This window comes from Physeter macrocephalus, chromosome 5, assembly GCF_002837175.3.
Source record: "Physeter macrocephalus isolate SW-GA chromosome 5, ASM283717v5, whole genome shotgun sequence".
Taxonomy (NCBI): domain Eukaryota; kingdom Metazoa; phylum Chordata; class Mammalia; order Artiodactyla; family Physeteridae; genus Physeter; species Physeter macrocephalus.
The window spans coordinates 48,847,639-48,861,905 of NC_041218.1; the positions used below are offsets into that span (position 1 = coordinate 48,847,639).

General features: G+C 40.7%; 1 protein-coding gene and 1 pseudogene across 13 annotated transcripts in view; one reads left to right on the top strand and one right to left on the bottom strand.

The window, feature by feature from the left end:
- Positions 1-14,267, bottom strand: part of CREB5 (cAMP responsive element binding protein 5) — a 430,944-nt gene that overhangs the window by 170,744 nt on the left and 245,933 nt on the right. The window lies entirely within an intron of this gene.
- The window catches only part of LOC102992689 (40S ribosomal protein S2-like), a 56,553-nt pseudogene continuing 43,116 nt past the window's right edge, over positions 831-14,267 (top strand).

The window sequence follows — 14,267 nt, forward strand, 5'->3', positions numbered from 1 at the left end:
GGAAAATAAAAGTCTGGGGCATGCACAGGAGAAATGGCTCCAAAAAGCAATTAAAAAAACTCATCCTAAAAAAAACAAAAACAAAAACAAAAAAACTCATCCTATCATTTTTCTGTAGCCATAATTATCCCTGGTGTGCAAGCCATGCTCCACCCTTATCAGTGCTTTTATTCATATTGCATGCTCTGTATTAAGGAGGACAAAGGTGTGGAGTGAACGATGCTCACGGTCACTAACATTGTTTACGCAAGAGTAACCTAAGATAGACCATAATGTGCCTGCTCAGTGAGCAGACAAGAAATGGAACCAGCGCTTCATCATTTGTACAATCAGTGTTCTCTGTGTGTAAACAAAGAGATTTACACACACAATAAAGCAATAAAAACATCCTTCAGAATATTTCTATGAATGAGTTTATGACTGCACTCTAATCAGCCATGTCAGCATATATCTAAGCAGCTGGCTTAGGATAGCTGATTGGTTCCACTACTTCACAAAGGAGACACAATGACTGGAATAGAGAGTTTTGGAGCAATTTTTTTCAGGGTAGCCAAGGGGTGGGGCTGGGGGTGGGGGCGGTGACGAGAAGTAGAATTGCAGGGACCAAGGGGACTGAGGATCAACTCAGCTCTCATGCCACGAGAGAGAGCTGTCAAAGCAGACTAGGGCTTAGTCCTGAATTCCTACTGATCTGAAAGGTTATATTTGGAAACCAATTGTCCAGAGACCTCTCCTTGGAACTTTGAATTGGTCACCTACTTCTCCAATACATGGCGTGAAAATCCTTTTATACAGCTACATCCACTATACCCTTAAGACCCTTTGTCGGTATGGCAGATGCGGGTGACAAGGCTGGTGCCTTACAGATGGGACAGGTGTGTTTTCAGAAGGGATTATGTGTGTTTGGGATCATTATGCCTGGAAACATATCCCATGCATCCCATGATTTGAAATTCTCTAGAAAAGTGCCTTTTCCTCTACTTTTCTTTCCTCTACATAGTCTCATGGGTTGTCCCATGAGTTGGCTATCTTGCAATATTTTTCAAAAAAGGATACTAGGGGCTTCCCTGGTGGCACAGTGGTTGAGAGTCCGCCTGCCGATGCAGGGGACACGGGTTCATGCCCCGGTCCGGGAAGATCCCACATGCCGTGGAGCGGCTGCGCCCGTGAGCCATGGCCGCTGAGCCTGCGCGTCGGGAGCCTGTGCTCCGCAACAGGAGAGGCCACAGCAGTGAGAGGCCCGCGTACCGCAAAAAAAAAAAAAAAAAGATACTAAAAGAGGAGTTAAAATCTTCTTATATGCAAATGTACAATGTATGAAAACTGGTTTGGTATAATCAAGGAGGAATGCATTCCAAATAAAGTGCTCTGGAATAAAATGGCAATAACTTCCCTCCTTAAACCCCAGAACAAGTGAAAGTGCTGACAGAGCAGAGATGTACTTTCTTAGGTCTCTCCTGTTCGTTCACTCCCTGGGCCCCTCGTCCAGGAGAGAAGATGAGGAGCTTGTACTGACAACCTTTTTGTGGTGCAAATCCCAATGAGCCTGGTTGGGACATTGGTATTCCCCATTTTAGACTTTGAATCCAGAGTTCAGATCATTTATACATCATGCTGCTGCCAAAATCATCTGATTTTAACTCAGAATATTGCTTTTCTTATAGCAAAGGAAGAAATCATTAGGTGCAAATAAATGAGAGTGACTTCTTTTTAGTTCATAAGAATGTTGCACTCAGTGATTTCATCCAAAAGCCTAAACCACATTACCATATTGATTCTGGGAATGAGGAAGGCTATGCCAATGTGGGTACATTTAATTTTTAAAAAATAAAAAAAAATAAAGAGTATCTCAATAAAACTCTCTCCCTATCCTCAGCTTCATAAAATATTTTCTTTATTGTTTTCCTTTTCAGCTGAGCTAACTTAACTTATGTCCAATTAGAGTCCAGTTTTTGTCAAAAGTGCCTTACTGGTTATTGTTATGAGTAATTGTAATGATATTGTTATGTGACCAGTGCACAGAGGGGCATAGCTGGGCTGCATTTTAGACAAGTTCCCAAATAGATCTCTATTTCTTTTCTCTCCTTAATCAATAGAAATGTTATTCAACAGGCTCAATTTCCTACATTTCAAAAATGTTTTAATGAACATTTTAATGAAATACGTTAATGAACTGTTGGCTTTGATGGGGATTAATTAAACCCTGGCTGTTATTCCTTTTATGGTCTTTGCACAATGCTCAGTTTACTGAGGACATTTAGAGCTCACCCAACTGCATGATTGTGTAAAACAAAGACACAAGCAAAAACTTCTATTCGTTCATTGGTAAATATGACACCATTATAAAAGCTAAGCTCACCCATATCATGACTAACAGAAACCTTTAAGTTTTTATTTTATTTAAGGACTTTTTGGTATAAATTTTCAGACAGCAAAAGTTTAAAAAGTATACAACAAAAACCTCAGTACCCACCACTGAAAATGAGAAATAAAATGTTACAAATAGGATTGGATTTTCACCCATAACCCCCTCCTGGGCCCTAGTCACTCCCCTCCCCCAACTCTAGTGGTCATGGGGTCGTGAATTTGGCGATTAGCATCCTACGTCTACCTTTATACTTTTACTACAAATGTGCGTATTTTGAACCTCTCACTTTTCAGCCAGGATACCTAGCTGGTATCCACTGTGACGCCTGGTTCTATGGGAGATACTAAAATATAGTAATTGTTTAATTTGCAAGAATATGGCCCATATGCCACCCCATGTCTCCAAACCATCTGTAATCTCAATACTGGTGACCCTATTTTCCAAACATACAAAACGAAGTACAGCAAAGGTAAATGAATTATCCAGGGTCACACGACATCTCAGCAACGGAGTGAAGAAGAAAACAGCGTGGAGGCCTCCCACCCATGCCTCCCACTAGCCTGTGATGCTGTTGTGCTCTAGTGCTTCATAATATATTTGTAAGCGCTTCACGATATGTGATAAATCATTATGTATTGATTTAAACAGTGTCATTTGCAAGCCTCAAAGCGCTTTACTGTATTACATACATAAAGGAAGCAAATCACTTTGCCAGCCACTGACAGGCAGGCAGTACCTGGCTAGCAGAGGGGTGTCGGCAAAACTCCAAGGCAAGCTGAGAACCAGGAGAGGAGTGAGTTGCACTGCCTCCTGTAAGCAGCAAATCTGGGCTAATTGCTGAGGAAATACGCACTAGTGTATCTTAAAGTTTTAATTGCTTGGATAGAGAGAGAATCTTATTTGCGAAAATCAGTGTTTTCATTAGAGGTCTGTTGTGTTAGAAACTTCAGAAGTGTAACGTGTGTTGCCTCCTGGAAAAGAAAGACTGCTTTAACCCCTGCAGGAAAGGCAAGTACATGAGGAAAATCCATGTGTTCTTATATGCAGCCTCAAGTAACAGGCACCTGCCAGCTTCTTTAAAATGCCTTTGGAGCCAAAAAAATTTCAATGGTCAGGGCGTGAGATTTTAAAGCTCACTCTAAAGGCTGTGATGTGCTAAAGCCGGTTGCACCAGCTTTGGGGGAGCCAATTGTTAAATATTCAGGAATCCTGTAAGCGCTTCTTAAACTGTTGTTATGTTGAAATGGTCATACCACTGGGAGCACAAAAATCGGTAAACCCTACAAATCAGGACTATCCCCTGCAGGAAGCTGGTTTATCAGCATACCACTGCTTCTACACATCTTTTGGGAGGTGGAATTTGCACTTGAACCTAATTTTTACTGGATTCTGAAATAAGTCTTTTGAACAGTCTATGGATTCATTCACAGATAGTTGTTAAGGGAAAACCTCTTTGTACCTGACTGGTAAATAATGTGAGGTGATGTCTCTCGTGTTCTCCTGGATGAGTGGAAAACTCATATTTTCCCAAAGTTTAAATCAGGAAATGGCGATCATGGAAATAGCTACTTCTAAAGAAATAAAATAAATGTATAATGAATGTTTTCACCCAAGTTCAGTCGGGCTCAATAAAACACTACTTGCCTTCATGCTGGAAATTGGAAAGGGCATGCCCTGTCAACACACTGACAGGGTACAGAATTACTTCTGTTCCCAAGAAAATCACCGGCACCTCAATATCCTATCAACCCAAAGTGCCTCAAAGGGAAAACGTTCATAGATGTTTAGTGAAAACTACTTTTCAAATGGTAACTCTAATTTAATGATTCATGGATGGCTCTTCCAGGATAAAAGTCACTGTCAAAGTGGTACCTTCACATCTTTTGATAAAAGAAATATTTTCTATTAGATATTAACATTTTGCGTGGGAATTGTCCAGGGTAATTACTCCAACTCTCTGCTAAATCAAACACACTGGGTTACTTATTTTCTTAATTTCAGTTTTTTCCTAATTTTTGTTTCACTCATGTCTGGGGGTAAAGGGCTCAATGTCATACCAAGTCTCATTGAAAAAGACTGTCATAGATAGAAGAAACAAGATTGAATTTGGAATATCTGTCACCACAGTTTTCACTTTTGGGGCATGTGTGCAAAGGCAGCTGGACACCAATCATCTTTTATTGACTCAGATTTTCCCTGAACTTACATGACAGCCTGCAATGAAATTACATGTTTGAGTAGTGTCATAGGAATCCATCATGACCATCCCATTAGCAAGGGGCACCTAAGAGAGTTCATTCCCAGGTAGATGTGTGTGAGGATAGTTATGTAATCATAGTTTATTGAGCATCTATCTGTGTACAAAGCATCTTGCATGCATTCTCTCTAACCTTTACAACATTGCTCCGAGATATTAGTATTCCCATTTTATAGATGGGGAAACTATGGCTCTAAGAAAGTAGAGAGACCACACAGAAAGTATAGGAGACAGAATTCACACCTGCTCTAGCTAGCCTTTTTCCTTTATACCACCTTTCTCAATATAATGCTCTCTTAACTAGATCACAGAATAGCCCTCTCTCTTCGATATCTGCTTTTTATAAATAGCCATGTTTTGACATTAATAAAATTAGAACCATTAAGAGTTTAGGTTACTAGAATAAACTTCTTTGAAACCATAATGTGAAAACATTTCCATTACAGCTGTAAAGCAATTTTTAAATGGGAGCTTTCGCCTTAGGTGTGCAGTTGTGAATTATGAAATGTCATCTGATTATTCTAACTGTAATAATACTACTAAGAGTAGAAAAGTCATTATTTAAAATATAAGATATGAGAAATTCATATAAAATTTGAAGTAGGGCTTGCTATAAGTTTACCTTTAAAATAAAGTTGTTTATCAATTGTTTGGGGAGCAAGAGATTGCTCCATAGCCAAAGTACACTATTTGGTTATGTTTACAAATTTGCACAATAACAACGTCAATATCTTTCACTTTTTTTTATTACCTATTTTTATTTTAGGCTGCGTTGGGTCTTCGTTGCTGCACGCGGGCTTTTCTCTGGTTGCGGCGAGCAGAGGCTACTCTTTGTTGCGGTGCGCTGTCTTCTCATTGCGGTGGCTTCTCTTGTTGCGGAGCACGGGCTCTAGGCGCGTGGGCTTCAGTAGCTGCGGCGCACAGGCTCCGTAGCTGTGGCTTGCAGCTCTAGAGCGCAGGCTCAGTAGTTATGGTGCACGGGCTTAGTTGCTCCGCGGTATGCAGGATCTTCCCGGACCAGGGCTCGAACCCGTGTCTCCTGCATTGGCAGGCAGATTCTTAACCACTGTGCCACCAGGGAAGCCCAATGTCTTTCACTTTTAGCCACAAAAAACAAGTAGGTCAAATGTCATTTATCTTGTTTTACAAATGAGGAATTAAGGCTCAGAGGTATAAAGTAGCAGAGCAGACTGAAATTCGGTTCTTAAGATTCCCATCCAGTGTTTACTCCACCATAGCACACAGAATAGTGAACTTATAAAAGTTTCAAAGTGTGAAAGCTCAAGAGACAGGTGCAGCACTGCCTATGAAAGAAAAACAATTCCAGCTCAAAATGCAACCTGTGCTGTTCATAATGCAAATAGCACATTGAACAGGTAAGTTGTGATGGGAGGAAAGAAAGTTAAGCAAAATGTTAGGTCTGGCACAGGTTGGTACCCAGTGCTTGGTGGATGAAAATGGACCAGAAAAAGTTGAAACAGAAATAGAAAGGCCCCACAGTCATTCTAAACCTGTGATTCAAGTTCATTTAGGGCTTGTTCTATATGTTGCTACACGTACACCGCTACAACATTAATAAGGCATCTGGTGAGGCCACTTTTTGAATGTATTCACTGAGAAACACGCTTTCTCCCCAAGAATGCAGTTACAGCCTTTTGTGTTATTTTTAGCATAGTCTCCAGGACAGTCTAAAAAGACGGCAATGGTAAATATACCCTTAGTCACTACTGTGATTTTCAATAGAATTTACCTGGCCCATGCTAAAGTCTATTTGTTAAAGCATATATTTGTTTTACAGGTTATTTTGCCAGGAGGTGCAAACCTGCTTTTCCTACTAATTGAAAAAAAAAACGAACAAAAAAAAAACCAATGGAAGCAAAACCATGCCCTCGAGCAATGAGCTGTCTTTATATTCCCATTCCTTCTTTTACCACGAGTGCCAGCGCTGGACTGCTTCCACCACTGCAGGTAGCCTGTAAAGGGGGTTTTGTTCCCATTCAGCACGGTGCTTTGCTTTCCCAGGTCACCGACCCTTGCTATCTTTATGTGAGCCAAGTAAACACATCAGAGAACTTCAATTCAATATGCCAACATCCAATAATCAAAGATGATTAAAATCACCATTTGTTTCCGCTTTTTTAAAAAAAAAGATCATTGAATTTGAGATCTAAAGAGCCATCTGCTACCAAAGGTATTTACCAGTCTTGGTGAATGCACACTTAGTTTGGAAAACAATGGGTGATATTCTTTTTCTTTGTTCTTAAGAAATATGTATTCCAGAAATTTCTGATCTATTTTGTACCATTGAACAACATAAAATTCTGATGATTTGTTTCCTATTAATCTTAACATTAATTTCCTACGGAATTAAAAATGCTAGGCTGATTCTTCAGAGCCTGGTGTTTTGATGTTTTAGTGTTCCACGTGAAAGGTTTGAGACTACCTGGATCTACATGATTGAAACAGCATAGCTGTGGCCTGGCAGAAGCCATCAATTCAGGCAGCTAAATGATGCGTAAATGGAAATGACCACACAACTGACTTGGCCAGGGCAATCAACACTGCTTACGAAGAGAGCAAAAAATGAGCACATCTGCTGGGCTATGGTCCCATTCAACGGCTATAAGTAGATACAATTTACAAAGAATGTGGACAGAAAACCTTGCTCCAGAGGATCTGGATTTCCAGGTTTATGTGAAATGCCCAACTCAACACCTGGCTCAGAGAAGGTATTTAAATATTACTTTTCCCCACTTTAATCTGGTCACAGAATGTTTCAAGTATTTAATTGATTACGCATTTTCAGTATCAAGTACAACCACCAAAGGCAGATATTGTAGATTATTGGTATGTACACAACTTAAATGATGGAAACAGGTGTAAATGGGGCCCAAAGAGTTACCTACTGATTTTGCACATTTTGTGGGACACGGCCATCAGTCAGCACATTTTCAAAGTGAACGGTTAGATGACTTTCAATTCAGAGAGCTTCTTCTGTTACACTTTACTGTTCTTGATATTATCCTAAGTGTTTTCTAGTAATTAGATGGCTTATTAGAACATTACTTCAGGACTATAATAATTCTGATATTTCATATGTGGCAATAATAAAAAGGTAAGTAATTTGTTCCAAAACACTATGTATGTATGTTTGTATGTATGTATCTATCATCTATTTATCTCTATGTATTCATTCATTCCTTCATTCATTTAATCATTATTCGTCAAATAACAATTGATTACCTTCTATTTGTAAGGCACTAAAAAGGACATAAGATATAATAAGACATGGTCTATTCCTAAAAAACATTATTATTAGTTTAGTGGGAGGCTTGTGGAACAAAAGTCTCAAATGAAAAGGCAAAACTATCTTTTCTGATCCTGAGTCAAATACCTTCCAAGTGGGTCGAATACTCTCTGGTGGTCTGGAGGATGACCTACACTTTATGCCATCTCCAAGGTCAGGGCTTGGCAAAATTTTTCTGTAAAGTGCCATCTTTGCCAGCCACATGGCCATACGTTCTCTATTGCAACCCTTCTATCCTGCAGCAGTAGGCAGTATGCCGATGAATGGGCCTGGATGTGTTCCAATAAAACTTTATTTGTAGACCTGAAGTTTGACTTTCATGTAAGTTTTACATATCAGGAAATATCATTCTTTTGATTTTTCTAATCATTTAAAAACGTAAAAACAATTCTAAGTTCATGAGCCATATAAAAGCAGGTGGCAGGATGAATTTGGCCCAGGAGCCCTAGTTTATCAATCACTGTCCTAGATTGAAGGAAGGGGTTTTGGTGTCTCAAGCTCAAAGTTGTGATGTTAATGATGGTAAAACCTGATGCGTTGACTCTTTCTATGTGCTAGGCACTTTCCAGACTCATTACATGCATTATCTCATTTAATCTCACAACACCTGTTGAAGCAGATACTTATATTATCTCGCATTATAGATAAACAGACACAGAGAGGACTTAACCTTCCTAAGGTCATTACAGTTCCGTTCAATTTAGAGAGGATGTGTGTCTGAGATTCTGCGTGTATGTTGGGGAGGGAGTGGCCAAAGGTCTCCATGGGAACAGGGTGTGCACCACAAGTGAATGGAGAATGAAAAGTTCCGCTCTAGCCAGTGTGGAGTGGAATAGGCAGGGAGATGCAAGAGGTAGAGGATATGGGGATATAAGTATAGGTATAGCTGATTCACTTTGTTATGCAGCAGAAACTAACACAACAATGTAAAGCAATTATACTCCAATAAGGATGTTAAAAAAAAAAGGAAGTGCCAAATACACAAAGCCACCTAGAAATTCGACCCATACACTCTAGCCCTTTCAGTGACCTTGGATGAATACGTCCTAAAATTAGCTAGAAGATTCCCTTTGGGAATTTGCAAGTGTTTTTAGAAATTCCCAGGACAGCTGGTTCCAGGGGCAGATCTAGGACTCTGCTGGATTCGTAGATAAACTCACATTATTACATCAATTGACTGAGAGAAGTTCATAAAATCTACAAGTATAACGCAGCTGCTGTTGAATACCTTCAGAATCTGACAATTGAGAATTTAATCTTGAGAGAAGCTTCCTCATAAGGTGTCTGGAACTTTGGAAGCCAGCCAGACCTGGGTGTGTGTGTGTGTGTGTCTGTGTGTGTGTGTGTGTGTGTGTGTGAGAAGGAGGAAGTCAACCCCTCAACAGTAGTGCCCCAACATGAAAATCTATTCCGCTTCCAGTCTCTTTCTGCAAATTTTGAACAAGGTGTATATATAAACTCTGGGCCGAGGTTTAGGCATGCATGCCTTCATCCACCTTAACAAAAACACTACTTATTATATACGCATATTTCCATCTGCTCCAATGTCTATTCTGATTGCATACAAAAACTTACAGAGGACAGTTTAGTCAGCTAGAACTGCAAGTCTCCTTCTAAACCGAACTGGAATGAGGCTAATATATGAGCCATCAATTAGACCATTTTCAGCAGGAGTGAAGTGCACATCTGAAGAATACATAGTGGCCCTAAGAAGTATGACCCCACGGCTGGCCAACATGTCTACTCCTTGACAACTATTAATAGGCTGATTGGCAAATCATGTGAAAGCACTTACATGGAGAAAAGGCCTTTGTATGTGAAATAGCAAAATAAAGTTCAGCTTGAACTATTTTTAAAAAAAGAAGTTGGCAAATGCATGATTCTGTTGCACTAAATAGTTACGTTAGTATTAGTAACAGCTTCTCACTTTCTGGAGTTTTAATTATGTCTCTTGGGACTGGGAGAAGAGTGAAGGCGGGGGATACAGATTTTAACAGCTTATTTGGTTGCTGTCCCTACCTTTACTGCTGTTGAACTAAAAAAAAAAAAAACAACCAAAAACCTCCACAGGCTAAAATTCTTTACATTGCAAATAAAATAGTTTTCCCCTGGTTTTTATCAGCATGGGTCCCACAAGGAACGGGACAGCCGGTTTATGTCAATGAACAAGACTTATTGTTTTCAGATTTATTTTTTTATAGCAAAAAAAAAAGGTTGGTGTTGAGCTTGAAACAAAGGCAACAAAGAACAATGTAGACTCTAATTTGGGGTTCCAGCACAATTGCTGGGTTGAATACAGGCCATCTTGCACCCAGCTATTTGTGGAGGACTCATTAATTTTGGTGCTCCTCTTGAACTTTCTACACATCATGGCCTGCACACACATGAACACAGACTTACTCATGTGCACACATGCTTTTCTTTTTACCCAATGGACAGATGTGTTTGCTGTGTGTATATTTCTGGTCTCCATGATCCATCCCTAAAAAACTAATGGGATAGGGACTGGAGGCCAGAGAAGCAGAAGGTAAAGAACACAAGAGAAATCCTGAAGGACTTGGGATATTTTGTCTGGGACAAGAACAAGAAGGTGACAATACTCCTCACTAAGCTGGATTTATAAAATCTTTTCTTATTTTAGTCTAACTCATCATTTCCTTTCCCCTAGAGAAAATTATGTTGCTAGGAATGCAGGAGACCCAAAGCACAAATTTTTCCAGAAATAAATGTCTATACTCCTCTACCCTTGCCACGCTTGAGGATAAGTCCCTTCTGGCAGAGTGGAAAGAGTACGGATTAGAAGTCAAGAGATCCACGTGCTGGTTCTGGCCCAGCACAAAGTTGCTATGTTGATTCTGGCAAATCACCAAACTCTTTGAGTCTCAGTTTCTTTACCTGAACAATGACCTTTCCAAGGGCCTTGTCTGGGTCCAACAGTTCCTGATTCCATGCTTTCCTCTTTGAAAATTTAGCCCCATCTTCCATAAGTCAAAAATGGTCCCTCCAGGGCTTCCCTGGTGGCGCAGTGGTTGAGAGTCCGCCTGCCGATGCAGGGGACACGGGTTCGCGCCCCTGTCCGGGAGGATCCCACATGCCGCGGAGCGGCTGGGCCCGTGAGTCATGGCCGCTGAGACTGCGCGTCCGGAGCCTGTGCTCCTCCAGCCATCACCTGATGGGGGCTCATTTGTCATGGCCCTTCAAATCCAGCTTCTGGATTGTTCCCTTAGAACTTATTAACCATCAGGTCCTGAGTTGCATGGGAGTAGCCTGAGACAAATAATCTCCTCCAGGGTATTAACTAACACTGACCCGAGGTTCTTAGCTCCCAGGAACACTGTGTTTCCATTAGGGATTCTTAGAGGCCAGAATGAGCCTCCTCTAATAATGAAATTCTGGTCCCTGACTTCAGGTGAAGGTGAGGAGTAGTTTTGGGTGATGTCTTTCAGTACAACACTCATCAACCATTTGGAGAAAACCAACATTCCGAAAGGAAACCCAGCTGTGCCAAAGATTTAGAATTGGAACAAGCAGCAAAACGTGTTTGAGGATGGATTTTAAAGCACTGTCAATGAAGCTCTGAGGAAAAACGGAACTAGATACTAAAACTCCTTCTCAGGGCCATGCTGCTACAATGACCAGTGAAGTGAAGGTGAGGAAAAAATTTTCTCTCAGTACACTGGGGAAGGGGGTCTTGCTCTGGGGAGCTAGGTAGGAATTATCAGCTTGAAGAAGGGGAGACATGAGTTTCATGCCTTTACAGGAGGTATGTAATTTTAAAATGCTGTCCTGTCACATTCTCAATGTCAAGGCTCATTTTCTTTCGGCATGTGGCCAGCTCATATTTTGTAATGCCTTTTAATTATGGAGCTCACCGTATGAAAGGCACTTCCATAGTTCTTCCTAAGATCACTGTAAATTGTTTTTTAAATGCTCTCAATCTAGTTTCCAATTATCACAAGAAAGCATTTGATAGGAATAACATAAAAGAAGCATTTTTCTTCAAATGGTGATATGAACTGCCAAGTAGCTACAGTTTGGGGTAGTAGTTGCTGAAATCGTTATTTTTGCATGGTTGGTGTTGCTTTGAAAGGTGTTTGATCAACTTTTTACCAGCATCACAGTGTCTGGCATCCTTTTAGTCCATATGTGATCACAGTCAACATACCCCAGCGGTGTTGTCATTTGAGTTCATGTGGTAAAAATGGAAAACGTCTAAGTAGTATCAGTGAGGTGAAGGTCGCTTATCACATTTGGTGTGTGTGTGTGTGTGAGCAGCCTGGTGGAGAACTAGACTCTGTGGCTCAGGCTCTTGATTCACTACCTAGAATTTCACAGTTCGGCACTTAGCTCACAGAACAGGGCATCCTGCTCATTTGTCTCCGATGCTCTAGTGCAGGTAATCACTGAGGTTAGCATTTTCAACCAAATTCTTCCCAGATCTGAGATTGTGAGGCCAGGTTTTATCCTGTATGCAGCGGATACAGAGGGATTATATTCCTCTTTTATGTCCATCTGCGCGTGCGCGCGCGCGCGCGCGCGCGTGTGTGTGTGAGACAGACAGAGAGCTCTCAAGTTTTTGCAGCTGTGGGTGCGTGGAAGACTACAAACACGACCAGTTGTGAGTTCCTGTGGTCTCCTGAAAGATTGAGAGACATCTGTTTTGACTCCACAGCACCACTGCTGGCCTCAGGGTTGAAATTCTTTTTTTTTTTTTTAATTAATTTATTTTATTTTATTTATTTTTGGCTGCATTGGGTCTTCGTTGCTGCACGCGGGCTTTCTCTAGTTGCGGCGAGCAGGGGCTACTCTTCTTTGCTGTGTGCGGGTCTCTCATTGTCGTGGCTTCTCTTGTTGCAGAGCATGGGCTCTAGGCGTGCAGGCTTCAGTAGTTGTGGCTCGCGTGCTTCAGTAGTTGTGGCCCGCGAGCTCTAGAGCGCAGTCTCAGTAATTGTGGCGCGCGGGCTTAGTTGCTCTGCGGCATGTGAGATCTTCTGGGACCAGGGCCCATACCCGTGTTCCCTGCATTGGCAGGTGGATTCTTAACCACTGTACCACCAGGGAAGCCCTGAAATTCTTTTAAGTGTCAAATAAACCTCCTTTATAACTAGCTCTTGCCTGTCGTAATTTAAACTTGGTGGAGAACTGGGTTCTCTTACATAGTAGATAAGACAGGACATCTGGATTCCTCGCCATCTGCTCTTGGTGAGCTTCAGATAAGGCTTTGTGTGGTCTTTGAGTCCATGTTTAATGCCCAGCTGCATTATTCAAGTTCCAATGAGAAGCCAACAGCAAGGAATGATGGATACTTTGTTTTGAATTTTCTCACATACTAAAAAATTGAAATATAGATTCCTTTTATTAAATATAGATGTATGTTCATTGCTCACTTTTCAGAAATAAAAGGTATACAGTTCAGGAAGAATGTAATAAATACCATAGAAGTCCATATTTCTGTTTCTTAGTTCATATCTCTTGGGACATAAAAATTAAACCCACTGAAACGCTTACTCCCTTTTCTAGAGTAAATGTCTGCTAACATTTTAGCGCAGCACATTTGTTTTAAGGAATTTTGTTTTGTTGTATTCTGACTTAAGAAGAGACCTATGCTTGCATCAGAATGTTGGACTTATTCTAGAAAATGCTCAAGGCCAAACAAAGATAAGACTAGGCCAAGAAACTTATCAGACCCTAGTTGAGTATCAGGATAAATTGAAATCATTATGCTGAGTCATTACTATTTAGTCGGTCCAGAGAAACAAATGCTATGAAGCATTCATGAAGTACAGCAGGGAGGCTACTTGGCTAGGTGTGGGCATTACACATTCTCAGTCCAATATATTCCATTAAAATTTTTTTCAAAAAGTGAAGCCAGAATGTATTTCAAATAAGTAGAGGTGCTAATTTTCCTTTCATGCAATACATAATCAGGATAAAAAAGATGAATGTAAACATTTTATTTCTCTGAAATTTGGGAAGGAGTGCACAAAGTATTCCCTAGTTACAATCTAACCTCCTGTTCAAAGAAGACAAAATGTCCAGATTTGGTTCTCTAATTTGCTATGTGAGTTGAAAAAAATCATTGGTAGATGATCAGTCTCAGTTATTCATCTACAAAATGGACTAATTTCTAAAGGCTATGTGGAGTATATTTTTATTGATATAAATTGTAATAGTAGCAATTGCATTGACATATTCTCTTTAAGATTTAGAGAGAAAGGGGCTTCCCTGGTGGCGCAGTGGTTGAGAATCCGCCTGCCGATACAGGGGACACGGGTTCGTGCCCCAGTCCGGGAAGATCCCACATGCCGCGGAGCGGCTGGGCCCGTGAGCCATGG